The 15475-nt window shown below is 36.6% G+C and overlaps 1 long non-coding RNA gene across 2 annotated transcripts in view; it reads right to left on the bottom strand.

Annotated features, from left to right (window-relative positions):
• The window catches only part of LOC134741966 (uncharacterized), a 323784-nt gene that overhangs the window by 134678 nt on the left and 173631 nt on the right, over positions 1 to 15475 (bottom strand). The gene's annotated exons all lie outside the window — the stretch shown is intronic.

Below are 15475 nucleotides of genomic sequence, written 5' to 3'. Positions count from 1 at the left end.
TTTAGATGTAGAGTTACACGCTATTAAACCGAAAAATTGATATTATTAATACTACACAACCTTGTTTTTATTAAGTTGTTAACGTAACTTTTTTAGGGTTCCGTACCCAAAGGGTAAAAACGGGACCCTATTACTAAGACTGCTGTCCGTCTGTCCGTCTGTCACCAGGCTGTATCTCATGAACCGTGATAGCTAGACGGTTGAGATTTTCACAGATGATATATTTCTGTTGCCGCTATAACAACAAATACTAAACGGTACGGAACCCTCGGTGGGCGAGTCCGACTCGCACTTGGCCGGTTTTTTATTTTTATTATTACTCATATCAAGTAGGTATGTACTTTACGCAGGTGCCTATGATGTGTTTTTTTCATAAACGGGACATTCGTGTCCCGGACATTAGGGAGGTGAGCGCGGAGCATAGCCAATATGCAAAGGCTCTTTCGACTATCGAATGCAAAGTTACTTAACAAATACTTATATACCAAGCGGTTGTGCCCATGTCATGGGAGTTGGGACACGCAGAGGCAGCACCCGACATAGTGTAATGCCCATTAAAATTTCATGAAATCTAAAATGTATTTACTATAGTGATATCAAGAACTTAGAAACACCTAAGGCTTACTTAAGTACCTATACTTATATCACAGATTATATAATCTTATATTGACCGGGATATAGACCGTGATTACTTTTTAAATAAGTCTAGTGAAACTAACCATGAATCACTCAAAACTCTTAAGTACATATACCTATACAAATATATTATTGACAAGTTCCCACGCCAGTAAGCCCGCGGGCTAAGTGTAGTCTAAAGGGGCCCACTGACTATCAGTCCGCCGGACGATATCGGAACTGTCAATGTTTTGTTCTAACTGACAGGCCGATATCGTCCGGCGGACTGATAGCCAGTGGGCCCCTTAAACAGGAGTAATTCGCAACGTCCTTAAATGTTTGATAAGGGGCTCGATTTGCAATATTTTAATGACATTCATGACTTGTCGCCCACCAATAACGCCGGTTTTATTTAAGCTAAGAATGTTGCCGGTAATTTGCATAATTACCTACATAATATTTCTGGTTTATGTGCATTTTTAACAAAAAAATATACATATTTATGCATTGTCATTGAAATTACGGAAGAAGATTAAATTTCAAGTTATTCAGACACCACCTGGTCAATTCTAACTTATATTTTGACATTAAAATGATCTCATTTTGTTAACATTCGCCCGCGTGCATCTCGCTCGCGCCAATACATGTACAGATAAGTACGAGCAAAATGCTTGCTGCGAATGGTATTAAGGTAAGTAAGTGACATCATTTAAATATCAAAATGTACGTTCTAATTGGCCTTCAAAAATGATTCAAATCAAATTTACAAGATTGAAATCAAACGTATACACATACGAATTGAAGAAGTAAAAGCGTGTAAAAAAGTTAAAGAAGATCGATTAAGGCAACAGTGACACCTAACTTTCAATTTTAACCAATTACCTTTTCAAAACCATGCCAAGGTTCAAGTAATTAACTATTACTTAACAAAAATTAGACACTTTAAATACGATAGTACCCATGCAAACCCAAGGCTTGAAACTATGTAAGTTTTTACTTAGCAGACAAATATTTAAGCTATTAACACCCATTTAAAGGCTTTGTGTGTAAAATATTTATCAGTACGGTTTTTACTCAATATTATTTTTAGTCGCTTTTGGCGACATGTTTCGGATTCTTTGGGAATCCATCCTCAGGCACGAGTGTCCGCGGCGGTTGTACGTCGCGTGCACTTTCCAAAGAAAGAATCCGAAACATGTCGCCAAAAGCGACTAAAAATAATAGTGAGTAAAAACCGTACTGATAAATATTTTGAAATATGTCTCACGATAGTTTAAGTGCGAGCTTTGTGTGTACTTAATTAACAATAAGTTGAGGTACATAGACAATTAAATTAAGAGTAAGTAAAGCCTGACCATTAATATATGATCATTGTCAAGAGGGCGCTGTTATTCTCATGTATAGGGTGACAGTACAGTATAGTATGAAAAAATTAGTTCCAGTGAAATTCCGCAACATGGCGCGTGATCATATATTCTCTGTCATGCTTTAACTTTAACAGTACTATTAGTTATTCTGTGCTTTAACTTAAGAGAGCCATGCTGCTTAAAGTTAGTTGCATCATGAAAACATTGGCATGAGGGGGATATTTTTTGAACCGAATTAAAATCATCATCATCATCATCATGTCAGCCGATAGACGTCCACTGCTGGACATAGGCCTCCCCCAAGGCTCGCCACTCCGACCGATCCTGTGCCGCTCGCAACCACCGAATTCCCGCGACCTTCACCAGGTCGTCGCTCCATCTCGTTGGAGGCCTACCGGCAGTTCGTCTTCCGGTACGCGGACGCCACTCCAGAACCTTCCGGCCCCACCGGCCATCAGTTCTGCGAGCAATATGCCCCGCCCACTGCCAATTAAGGTTTGCAATTCTGCGAGCTATGTCGGTGACCCTAGTTTTATTTTTTTCGAGAGGTGTTAAATTATTATGAAATCGTATGGAATTTGATAGTTTCCAAAACGAAAAGGCATTAGATACTTAATACTTTTAATATAGTTCAGTTTCAAAGTGTCCGGACAGTTCTTATATCAGTGACCATCTAAATATCTAATTTAGTTTACAAATCTTGATAAGTAAGTCAACTGACTAGTATTAAGTACCTTGTCATATTAAATCGGTTCATATATTCATCACTGAAGCAATGAGTGCTTAAACCGACGTGGTTCTAAGTTATATTTGGTTATATTGTTAATCTATCATTATGGTAGCTCGTTTGGTTCAATGAATTTAATAGTTAGATAATATATATTTAAAGGTAAGATTATGTAATCTACCATTTGGCTTCAGGCAATGAAGCTTATTGTATTGTAAGGTATATTTTGTTAAACCTCATCACTACATCTTATAAAACAAAATTCCGCGTCTGTCTGTCTGTATAAATCAAAAACTACTAAAGGATTTTCACGCAGTTTTCACCTATCAATTTCTTGAGGGTTAGGTACCTATATAATTTGTTTACGCGTGCGAAGCCAGGGCGGGTCGCTATTAGTCCCTTATATAGTAAAATGGATGTCAACTGAAATAAATGTCATATACGAAGGAAAAAACAAAAGCTCTGCTCACAAAAGCTCTGGACACTGGAGGCTTTGGTCATTTTTTCCTTCGTATATGACATTTATTTCAGTTAATAGTTTAAATAGTAGTGTCTACTTGAAAAGACCACAAATTAAAATATTTTCATAGAAAATAATTTAATTAAATTTGTTCTTAGAAAATGGATGTCATATCTTTCTTAGCGAGTATTATTATTATTTATTTGATACACTAGCAGCTCTTGCTCTTGCTGATGCGTGTATATTGAGCACTTGTATTTCATTTTGCACACATTTACCACACGATTCGGCAATAAGTGTTTCCTAGGGTTGCTAGCACACGGGGGTTTGACAAGTTTCTTAGTGTCCTCTCAACTTTACGTTCTGGCTTGATATGTAAAGGTCTTTAATATTTGGAGTATGCGCCCACTGTTGGGCATACCCCTCTCCAAATCTCCAAGCAGCCCGATTTGCTGCTTCTCTCCTCCAGTGGGCCTGCAATCTTTTTGATATCATCCTCCCATCTTGTTGGAGTTCTGTGATCTGGTCTTGTTGAACCTCCGGCTGAGGCCTCCACGCTAGGACACGCTTGCTCCATCTCCTCTCATCTCTGCGACAGTATGTCAGACATTTAAGAGATGTCATTATATTAAGGAATAAGTGATCAGGCCTTCCAGTGGTGGAGGCCGGATTTGAAACGGCGTCTCCAGCTTAAAGCTTTTTAGGGTTCCGTACCCAAAGGGTAAAAACGGGACCCTATTACTAAGACTCCACTGTCGGTCTGTCACCAAGCATCTCATGAACCGTGATAGCTAGACAGTTGAAATTTTCACAGATGATGTATTTCTGTAGCCGCTATATTATAATAAATACAAAAAACAGAATAAAATAAATATTTAAGGAGCCTCCCATACGACAAACGTGATATTTTGCCGTTTTTTGCATAATGGTACGGAACCCTTCGTACGCGAGTCCGACTCGCACTTGGCCGGTTTTTTACTTAGGTTGGGTTTTTTAGGTAGGCGGTATGTGCACTTAGGGTCGACTAATAAAACTCTACACGATTTTTAAAATATGTATTTAAAATCCAGGCATAGATATTGACATTTTCTGCAGCAATACAGTAACTTAGAAGTAGCCTGAATCCGAATGCTACCTTAGAAGTAGCCTAACTGTTTTATACATATGGCTAAGCCTCTGGCCTTGATCATGACCAGGTCACGCATGCGTCGGTAAATCACGCCGTCAATGGCAGAGGTCAAGAGCCGATGATGTGTCAATTCCGTGACGTACGTATGATGTACACCTATCCAACGGGTTTATGTTTACACGTAAAATATGGTTTGATTTTAACATTATGAAAAATATTTTTTCAAAATTTGATGTATTTACAATACCAATAGCAAGGGGTTTTGATTTTGTGCTTGTTATAAAATTGAGCGAAACACAATTTCCATACTTATATTATTTGTACAAAAGGTAATCACGGTCAATGTTAGTCTAGTGAAACTAACCGTGAATCATTCAAAACTCTAATTTCGATACTTATTTGTAAATAGTCCTAACTCTTATAATAATAATAAAAAATATAAAAGAGATCAAACGAAGGTGGTCAATATACTTCAATATGTGACAAAATATTTTCAATAATGTTGATATCCAGAGAGGGAAATGGTAACTACGTTTGTATGAAAAGGCAGTTTTAGAGCGCGAGCGGTGGTCCACACTCCACATTCGTCTAGGAACATACTATTCGGATTCAGAATTTCAGACCAATAATGCGGCGCGGCGTCACTGCCAACTGCATTGCTGTCGCAAATGTCAAAAAATATGTTCTTGTCCGGATTGTCGACATTCGCAATAAAATTTTGCGTCAGAAAACATATTTAATGCATTACTTTGAGGAGTTAAAAACAGAGACCACTGATTGATTTAATTACGTTTAGACTTTCGAAAAGAGAAGATGAGGTTGTACGAAATAAATCAAATTATTCTATTAAATATTTTTTAAGTATTCTCACTACGATCCGTAAGGTCAACATTGTGTAAGGGCCCACTGTCGAATCCAGCTTGCGATCCCTTTATATTTGACCCAATAAAAGAAGGTTCATCACCATACATATAGGTCAAACAATGTGAACCGAGAAAAGAAAATGGGAAAGGTTTGACAGTGGCTAGCAATGTGGAAGTTATAGAATATTTTTCAAAATTTACGCATTTTCTGGAAAAGATCTTAATACAAGTTTCCACTAAAAATGTTCCCGTTCCGATTAGGAATTATATATTGATGTTCTTAACTGTTGATGGGAATCGCTGGTGGTCTAGCTTCAAACCCCGGCTCGTACCAATGAGTTTTTCGGATGTACGAAATTTCATTTGATATTTACCAGTCGCTTTTCGGTGAAGGATGAGGAAACCGGACTAATCCCAACAAGGGTCAAAAAGTTTATTACAAAGTATAACAAAATGAGTGAGAATTGCAAAAATATTAGCAACTCTAATACTTATTTTTCCTTAACTTATTGTCTCTATATAGTTCGTTTTGCAAGAAGCCCGATGTTAAAGAATTACATGTCACTTCTCACGCTACTAGATCTTCGATGCTAATATCGAGATCTATAAAACAATTGAAGTAGACGATTTCGTAACTTTATATAACTTCTCTAAGTATAGGTACTTAGAGATCATTTGCTTTCCTTCTTAGGCCAGTTTTAGTGTTATTATTAACCGTTTCAGACAATATGGCCATTGGCCTGATTCTGCCTTTTGTAGCATGCATTAAGGATCTCATTTAGCATTTGATTGCATTTGAAATAATTGTTTGTTATGCAATGAGAGTAAATTGATCTTTGTTTTATGTTTAGTAGCTAGTAGTACCTTCTAGAGTTATTAATTTAGTAGGTAATATTATCGTAAAACGTAGACCATTTTCTCAGTCCCAATAACATCAATCCTCAAGCTATTGGTAAGGTATGGATAAATTGGTAAATCTTTTCTTAAGAATAATTTAAGTCGCTAAGTTTCTTTGTCACTTGAAATAAATCAATTTAATTTGATTTCTTAAATTTACGAATAAATAATAAAAACCTGTTTACTCGTAATAATTACCGTGCTCCTTTATAATTAAAGCTGATTTTGAGTTTTTTTCTGTATCTATTGTAGGAAAATAGTTGCTCTCTCGTGAGAAATAGGAAAGGACCTTACTAATAAATAAGTACAGAGTACAGATGGGCCGAATATTCGGTATTTGGCAAGTTTTGTAATGTTCGTATTCGGCCGAATTTTTGGGTAAAATGTAATTGAAGCGTTTTCAAATGGTTTATTACAATGATACATGAATCGAATAATTTGGCCGAATATTCGGTTCGGTAAGATCTGAACCGAAATATTCGGCACTCCATATTCGGCCCATCTCTAGTACCGATATCTAATTACATAGGTCTTCGGTTGGACGTCAAGCAGCCTAATTGTAAAACTATGTCACCTGCGAAACATTTGTTTAACAGAAGCATCCTACATGAAAAAGACGTGACCGCAATGTTGCAATAAACCTGCAACCTAACCAAATTAAGAACCATTTTATTCTAGTAGATGAGTTTATATCCGTCTAGTCAGTAATAATAGTATTCAAAAATATTGATTCACATCCGCTTAATGGTCTTAATAGATATCTTTATGTGACGATCGTTAAACTTAATCGTTAGCATAAGAGAGAACGGGTGCGATCGGCGTCCAAACTTAGTCTTTTTGATATGATCAGTGCATCTCGGCATTAATATTGTATTTAACAGTATTTATGTATGTTGCGAACGCAACCTCTTATTTGTAATGCAGTAGATAAACGCAGCCGTCGGGCTCGCTTACTATGCGGAGGCTTATTTAAATGCACCAATAGGATCCACATAACCTGTATCGCGGCCAATTAGAGGCACCTAAATTTAGACTACCATTTTAACATTCAAAATTAGCTAAATCACTTTCGCATCAGCCTCCATACTAGAACCACCACTTCTGCACCTTTAACCGTTTTTGTCAACTGTAACTCGTAACCAGCACCTATGTGATTACACGTTTACTTCAAATCGAAGTCTTTTTATTTTTCGTCGAGATCTGCACGGCGGCTACAATGTACATAATCTATTGCTATAAGCCTTATTAAACTAACTGCGGAACCGGAGCCAGATCAGTTAGAGTCAGATTGGTATAGTATTTAAAGAAAATTCAAGGGCGGGAGCGCGAAAGAGGATAAAGATAAGAAAAATATTTTTATTGCACAGAAAGAATACAGATGTAATACATAACACAAGTTTCTGAAATAGAAAGAAAGGAATATTTCTCCTTGAAGAAATGTCACAGCTAACGGATCATATCCATGACAAAATAATAAATTAATAACACTCGAGCTCGAGGCAGAGGAGTGTTAGGGTCGGCAACGCGCATGTAACTCCTCTGGAGTTGCAGGCGTACATAGGCTTGGTCCAAAAACGCACGTCTCGGTCTTCCTCTGCCTCTCCTTTTTTCTATTCTTCCTTCTATTATAGAGTTTATGTAAGTATCGTGCCGTATCAGGTGCCCCAACATGTTTCCCCTTCTGTTTTCAATCATTCTCAGCAGAGACCCTACTAATAGTGTTGTGTTCCTGCCGGTGAGAAGGTTGCCAGAGCTCGAGGGAGAGGAGTGTTAGGGTCGGCAACGCGCATGTAACTCCTCTGGAGTTGCAGGCGTACATAGGCTATGGAGACTGCTTAACATCAGGCGGGCCGTATGCTTGTTTGCCACCGACGAAGTATTAAAAAAAACACGAAATTATCTAAATAGGCCTCGTAGTGTTCGACAGACTCCAACAAAAAAAACAAATTATTAATTGACCGCCACAGACGTCACACGCCACAACCCAATATCAACTTTCGTGCATTTAACACCGACATAACACCGACATAACACCGACAGGGTTTGCGATGAAGCCCCGCACACGATAGCTGTAACGTTCAGAGGGTGAAAACTGCAAATGGCAGCTACTAGGGTAGGGGTCAGCATCTTCAGCGATCTTTGGACTACAACTGCGGCACCACTAGAGAATTCTTACACCAAAAATAGAATGAACAAAACACACAACAACACACACACAAAAACACACAACACAACAACAAACACACAAACAACACAAACACACACGCACAACACAAAACACAATACACAAAACACGCAAAACACGTGAGTGAAACCGTTGAGTTAGTTAAATTCTTACACCAGTTAAAACAACATTTGCGGCTCTTTGAGTTTCCCTTAACTTGTGATTCTTACTGCAGTTGGGTCTTCTTCTCAAAAGTTTGCTGACCCCTATAGTAGGGCAGTGCCAAATGGTGTCAAGCACTGGGACAAACGTTATGTGCCCGCTACTAGTTTTGGATGAATTGTGACGTAAGAGGAAACTGGTGCGCAGGAGTCAATGCGTTGTTCTGTCTTTAGTGAGTGTCCATTGTTATATTTGTAATATCCGGTCCGTTATTTATGAAATGAAATATCTTTATTTCTGGCAACTAACTTAGCTAGTGGCCTATAGATAAATACTATCTCTATGGCGCTTAGCACACTGGATTCCGATACGCACGTCGCTCCGATGTGTGAGCGAGACAACGCTATGCGCGTATTGTAGCGACATCCCGCTCCCTCATCGGAGCGACATGTGAATCGGATCTAGTATGCTAAGCGCCTAAATTGGTTCCGCGGTTTAAGCGTGAAGAGGTAACAGAACACACATTTATGGAACTAGGTAACTATTAGACAAAAGCATATGTGTGTGAAAAGTATGGCGATCTTTTTTTTTTTAATACTACGTCGGTGGCAAACAAGCATACGGCCCGCCTGATGTTAAGCAGTCTCCGTAGCCTATGTACGCCTGCAACTCCAGAGGAGTTACATGCGCGTTGCCGACCCTAACACTCCTCTCCCTCGAGCTCTGGCAACCTTCTCACCGGCAGGAACACAACACTATTAGTAGGGTCTCTGCTGAGAATGATTGAAAACAGAAGGGGAAACATGTTGGGGCACCTGATACGGCACGATACTTACATAAACTCTATAATAGAAGGAAGAATAGAAAAAAGGAGAGGCAGAGGAAGGCCGACACGTGCGTTTTTGGACCAAGCCAAAGAGAAAATCAACGTAGTGACGTATCAGGAGCTCAAAACAGTGGCAGAAAGAAGAACGGAGTGGCGGTTACTCCACCGACAAGAGCCAGGCTCTTAAGAGTTATGATGATGATGATGTGAAAAGTATGTCGCAATATTATATAATGATCTGTATACATAACTATTCCCCTATTGGAACAATAGCTAATCGTAAAATTAAATCATTAACATAGTGGCATTTATTAGAATACACAACACTGAACAACAGAACAAGAACATACAAACAGCCTATTCTAATAAACAATATATTATTATTATTGTTTATCCATACTAATTTATTCCATACTAATATTATAAATGCGAAAGTCTGTCTGTCTGTCTGTCTGTCTGTCTGTCTGTCTGTGTGTGTGTTACCTCTTCACGCTTAAACCGCTGAACCGATTTAGTTGAAATTTGGTATACAGATAGTTTGAGTCCAGGGGAAGGACATAGGATACTTTTTATCCCAGAACTCACCCCTCAAGGGGGTGAAAAGGGGGGTGGAAATTTGTATGGGGAATCAATAACCGCTGAACCGATTTAGATGAAACTTGGTATGGGGATAGTTTGAGCTGTGGGAAATGATATAGAATAACTTTTATACCCGAAATCATCCCTTAAGGGTGTAAAAAATGGGGTGGAAATGTATAGTGTGGATCAATTTGGGGGTGAAAAAGGATGGATTAAAAAGCAGATTTGTTTAAGAATTAAATTACCCATATTACTAATTCCACGCAGACGAAGTCGCGGGCAAAAGCTAGTATATATATATGAATCACGTCTTGTCACCTTTTATATAGGTACGCATTATAATAATTATCATAAAAGTAGATTTTGTAGAGGAAGTGTTTGTTAAGTGCACTTTCACTGTTTATTATTGTAATATTTATTAATTTATATTACTGGTTTCTCATTATTTTATGTTTGTGAATATAATGTTTTATGTGAGAATATAATAATTACCTATTCATTAAGACAAAGTCTTGCCTAAGAAGTAAACTCGTAAAACTATATAAAATGCATAGGTACGTTGTAACTTATAATAAGTTACAAAGTTCATCTGTACTGTAATTACATGATTTTATGACGGAGGTCTGTATAATTAAATAAGCTTTGAACAAGCAGTATATAAACTGGAATGTAAAATAGTTAAACTTACTGCTTTTGTTATTTTCTCATATGTGACATTTGACTATTTAAAGAAAACCGGCCAAGTGCGAGTCGGACTCGCAAACCGAGGGTTCCGTACTTTTTAGTATTTATGTTGTTATACAGAAATATATCATCCGTGAAAATTTCAACTGTCTAGCAATCACGGTTCATGAGTACAGCCTGGTGACAGACGGACAGACAGACAGACAGACAGACACACAGACAGACAGACAGACAGACAGACAGATAGCGGAGTCTTAGTAATAGGGTCCCGTTTTTACGGGTACGGAACCCTAAAAACATCGTGCACTCAAATTACAGTCACCCATTCTTTCATTCATTGTCCGGAAAGTAACAGCGATATTCGTGTAGTGGACACACACACCACCAATTATGGTCATAGTGTGAATCTCGCCTTTCTCCGCCTGTCCGTCCGTCTGTCCATCCGTCCGAAAGTGGACCGCGGTCATGGATTATCGCGATTACGGTCACAGCTAATTATTTAATGTTTAAATTGCAAAATATGAGGAAGTATAGGTGTGTAGGTACACGTCGTTATGGTATTTTTATGCTTGTCAGATTGCCAGATAATTAGTAGCGAGAGTTTAAAGGTTTATAATATTTGTTCTGATAAATTTAATTAGCACCTACCTAAAAAAATTATGAGTCAGTCTCTAAGCTTATTAATGTAACATTTGGGTGAATCAATTTTTTCATGGTTACGTTATCTTGGGTCAATTAAAACCCGGGTTTTTTTAGTACATATGTACAATAAAAATGCGTGTTCATTTAATTTAAATAAATATTTAAATTACCATCTTGTATAGCATAAGTGTGTAAAAATAATTGTAAAAAAACCCTTGTTGTGGCAACAAAATATTTCTTCTAACAAAATGTAATACTTTTGCCCTCTAAAACAACAAAAAATGGTTCTACAAGTTGAGTTTTTTTTAATATAGGTACTTACTACCATTTTATTATGAAACGAACGTCCCTAATAAATTCTAGTTCTAAAATTGTTATGTTTATTGAAATTTCAGGTGAACATTCTTACACAAATTGACTAAGCCCCACAGTAAGCTCAAGAAGGCTTGTGTTGTTTTGTGGTTCTCACTCACACAACGATATATATAATATATAAATACTTGTAATACAAAGAAAATACCCACGAATCAGGAATATGTCAGTATGTTGCATAATAGTTATAAAATTTGTCACCGTCCGAATGTCACCTCCTGAGGTATACATATACAACCTGTCAGGTATTACGTAAGTTAAATTATGTAGCTAATAAATTAGCGGTTCCATCATAGTACATCACACCTAATGAAGTCGAATAAAACTATTAAGATATATTAATAAAATCGCATCTCAATTGATGATTGATTCCAATGATTAATTATACTTACGCTTTGTGATGACTAGTTATGCGATTGCTTAATTTACATAAGAGATTATAAAGAAATTTAATGATCACATGGCCATATAAAATAATCAAAATTTAAAATAAGAAGCACTTGGTCACTTTTTCTTTAATACATACAGTGTGGAAATAATGAATGGGCCCTGGAGGGAAAGTGCGTTAAAACCTTAAGTTAGCTCGTTTTGCTCAAACATTCTTTGATTTTTAGAAAGAAACAAAACTGCATTCAAAGATTTTTTGAAATTCGCTTGTTTCACCCGGGAGCTGAACCGACTAAAAATTTAAAAAAATAAACGCTCGCTATTTTATTCTACTATTCGATACAGTGAATGTTAATGATAACATTTCTCCAAGAAACTCCCACTCCCTCACACCCTTAGACTCGTCTGTCGTACAAAATATCCATAAAATCGAATATTAACTATATTTTAAACAAATAAAATTGAAAACAAAAATGAAAAATATTTGAATTATTCGTATTTTCTGAATTTAAAAAAAATCTTTGAATGCAGTTTTGTTAATTTTTAAAAACAAAAGAATGTTTCCTTTAAGCAAAATAAGCTAACTTAAGGTTTTGAGGTACTTTCCCTCCAGGGCCCATTCATTCTTTCCACTCTGTATATGAAGAAAACCCTTGCTTTAGTTGGATCATAAGGTTTAAAATATATCTTTATTGCTGCCAAAAACTTATCATTTGAACAATATCACAATGGCGTTTAAAATCCAAGATTAAATCTCCTAATTGCCAAATCAAACTGGCAATCACATTTAACCCGTCACTAGTATACGTCAAACTAAAACAGTCTTTAAGACAATGTTATAAGGTCTTAAAAGTGATGAAAGATGTGAAGTGTAAAGTCTCGATTTGAGATATAGATCTTAAGGTTGAAATGAAATGAAAGAACAAAGTAACATATGCAATCGGATGTATAAAGAAATCGTCTTGTATTTGCCATAGCGAATGATGCTACAGAATGTGCATTTGAGGTAGGGATGTCTCTACCTCGCACGCATCTTACGCATTGCACGCATCGGACGCATCGCACGCAACGGATTTTAGTATTCTTTGTATAGAAAATCACACAGGTGCGTCCACTGATCCGTTGCGTGCGATGCGTGCGGCGCGTGCGATGCGGACCTACTGGTAGTAATTTTTGTATTTGCTGCAAAATGTTTGTTTAATATACTAGTAGTAATAAAACACTCAGAACCAGGAAATATCCTAAAAGTACTCGATATCATCATAAAGTAAGATTAAATGTTAACATCTAATGTTTACTTACTTAACAGTTTCATAAATATATTTCGTTACTTAACTCTTTAAATCTCAACAGGAAACATAGCGATAGATCCTAAGCATTAGGTATACTCGTACCATAGAGTAACTGATACTAGAGCGTTACTGTCATAGTAAATTTTGTAACCCCAGTAAATTCACTGCCATCTGTCGACACACTTTAAAACTAAAAATGAAGATTTATAAAAATACGATAGAATGTATTTAAATATAGATAAATGATTTTTTTTATTTGCATTAATTATTTTTATGTTTTTGACCCATGTTCTTTCACTGATATGCGTTAAAATTGTTAAATAACAAACGAAACCGTCAACGCCATCTATACGACTGTAGGCCAAAACTAGTAGCGCCCTCTGAACGAGAATCAAATTTTCTTGATTTTCGAGGCACGTTTTTTCCTTAGACTGTATCCATCTATTACGGAGTTATATCTATCTTTGCTCGTACTATTACAGTGTACATAAAATATTATTATGCAAAATTCAATTCTTAGGTGAATACGAATATAAACACACAATACATTTCCCACCCCACCAATAAATTGCGATCTTTTTATCTAGCCTCGTCTTGCCCACAATACTCATTTAAAACCATTGAAATTTAAACCAAATTAGTTGGCTAGAAGAGTTGATTTTCCTTTGTTTCACGTTTTAAGTAAAAAAATCAACACAACACAAGCCTTCTAGAGCTTACCGTGGGACTTCAATTTGTGTAAGAATATCCCTATAATATTTAAAAAAAATCTGTGTAACATCAACTTATCCAAGCTTTTCATTCAGAACTTGTTAAAAATTAAATATGTCCTTTAGTAATCACATTGGGCAGGACGAAGCTAGATCCAATAAGCTTTTATTTCACAGTGACCATTCTGCATTTTTAAGCTATGCACCATCTCATTATCCACTTTGTTTTAGAGTATGTAATAAAACCGCAATTTTAACACGTGACGCAAAGCTTGCATTTGTTGCAACCGGTCACTTGATTTGAAGGATAACAGCCGATTAGAGAGAGTGTAACCCACCCATTACCAGTCCGCCGGACGATATCGGCCTGTCAGTTGTTCGGAACTGTCAAATTTTTGTTCTAACTGACACTGACTGGACTGGTAACTCCTTAAAAATAGCTATCTGAAACAAAAACTAATTGATCTGTCTATACGCAATGCTTTAATATAAACAATATTTGTACAGTCGCCATCAGATATATCGGAGCGGCCGAGGTGCTCAAAATTATCTGAACACGCATCTAGCGCCTTGACAATAGAGGCGTGTTCAGATATTTGTGAGCACCTTGGCCGGTCCGATATATCTGATGGCGACTGTACGCCAGTCATGGCAAAACAAGGATCATCCAAAAACAAAAATGAAACACTTGTATGTGTATATACACGGTGTTACTTGAGCCACTGAAAACCTGAGACACCCCAACAGATTTTTTTTATTTTGAACTCATCTTGAGTATTTTTATTCTTTAAGGCCGTTCCATCGGTTTGCCGCTGTCTCTGTTACATTTCGCATGAAAAAACGGGAAAGATCATGCGCGCCAAGTGTCAATTTTGATCGAATTTTGTCGATTTTTATTTATTTTAAAAACGTTACCTTACAATATCGAAATTCGAAAGCTATGAAATTACTATTTAAGTTAAGATTGTTTTTTCTTCTTTTTTTGTTTATAGTATCACATAATAAATAACCGAGTAAAGCTGGATTAAAAGTCCGAGTTAGAGGTTACTTAGGGGAATTAATTGTATCGAGCGAAGTGTCATAATTCGTGTATCAGAAGCTATGATATTAAAGATAATATAGTCAAGAACTACATATATTTTTTCTACGTCTACGAATATCAACGGCTCTTAGAAAAACAGGATCATATAAGGAGATTTTTCGCCTTCTGGCTCAGGGAACCGCCTTAATTCGATTTTTTTTTTCAAAAAAGTATAATACATTTTAAACTTATACTAGGTTCGCCAAACTTGCGTTTAACGGCGAAATGATGCACTCATTTTCAATGTTAGTACCTTAATCTAAATTTAATGATTAACTTATCTTACTAAAGTTAATAATTTTATATTACATTAACAAAGTGTAAGTTGTAGGTATATAAGGTTTTAAAAAAAAATTTCGTCGTTTAGTTTTCTTAACAATTCTATTCGACTGGTAATTCTACACAAGATGCTTTGCCGTTTTAGTGACGTCAAACAATTGCTAGTTACCATCGTAAACACTGTTAACTGACCATTTGCACACCTTACTGCAACGAGATAAGGTTTACCAATGGCCAGT

This window comes from Cydia strobilella, chromosome 6 (genome assembly GCF_947568885.1).
Source record: "Cydia strobilella chromosome 6, ilCydStro3.1, whole genome shotgun sequence".
Classification (NCBI taxonomy): domain Eukaryota; kingdom Metazoa; phylum Arthropoda; class Insecta; order Lepidoptera; family Tortricidae; genus Cydia; species Cydia strobilella.
This window is presented reverse-complemented; position numbering and strand designations above follow the sequence as displayed.